Raw genomic sequence first — 232 nt, 5'->3', positions numbered from 1 at the left:
ACTAACTTGGATTTAAATAAAACCCTGGAAGAAAATAAATGAATAAATGTTCATTTCTGAGCTAGAATAAACCTTATAAGCCAGTTTCTTCCAGGCACGAACACAGCACTTGAAGCCTAAAGGGGTCAAGGCCTCAGCCAAGGTCTCACCTCTGACCCTGCGGAGCCGGAGGGAGCACACAGAGGGTCCGCTCTCCATCAAATCGCTCAGAACTTTTCCTGAAACCACAGAC

Source organism: Suricata suricatta, chromosome 5 (genome assembly GCF_006229205.1).
Source record: "Suricata suricatta isolate VVHF042 chromosome 5, meerkat_22Aug2017_6uvM2_HiC, whole genome shotgun sequence".
Classification (NCBI taxonomy): domain Eukaryota; kingdom Metazoa; phylum Chordata; class Mammalia; order Carnivora; family Herpestidae; genus Suricata; species Suricata suricatta.
The sequence above is the reverse complement of the archived record's forward strand: the minus strand, read 5'-3'. Positions refer to the sequence as shown.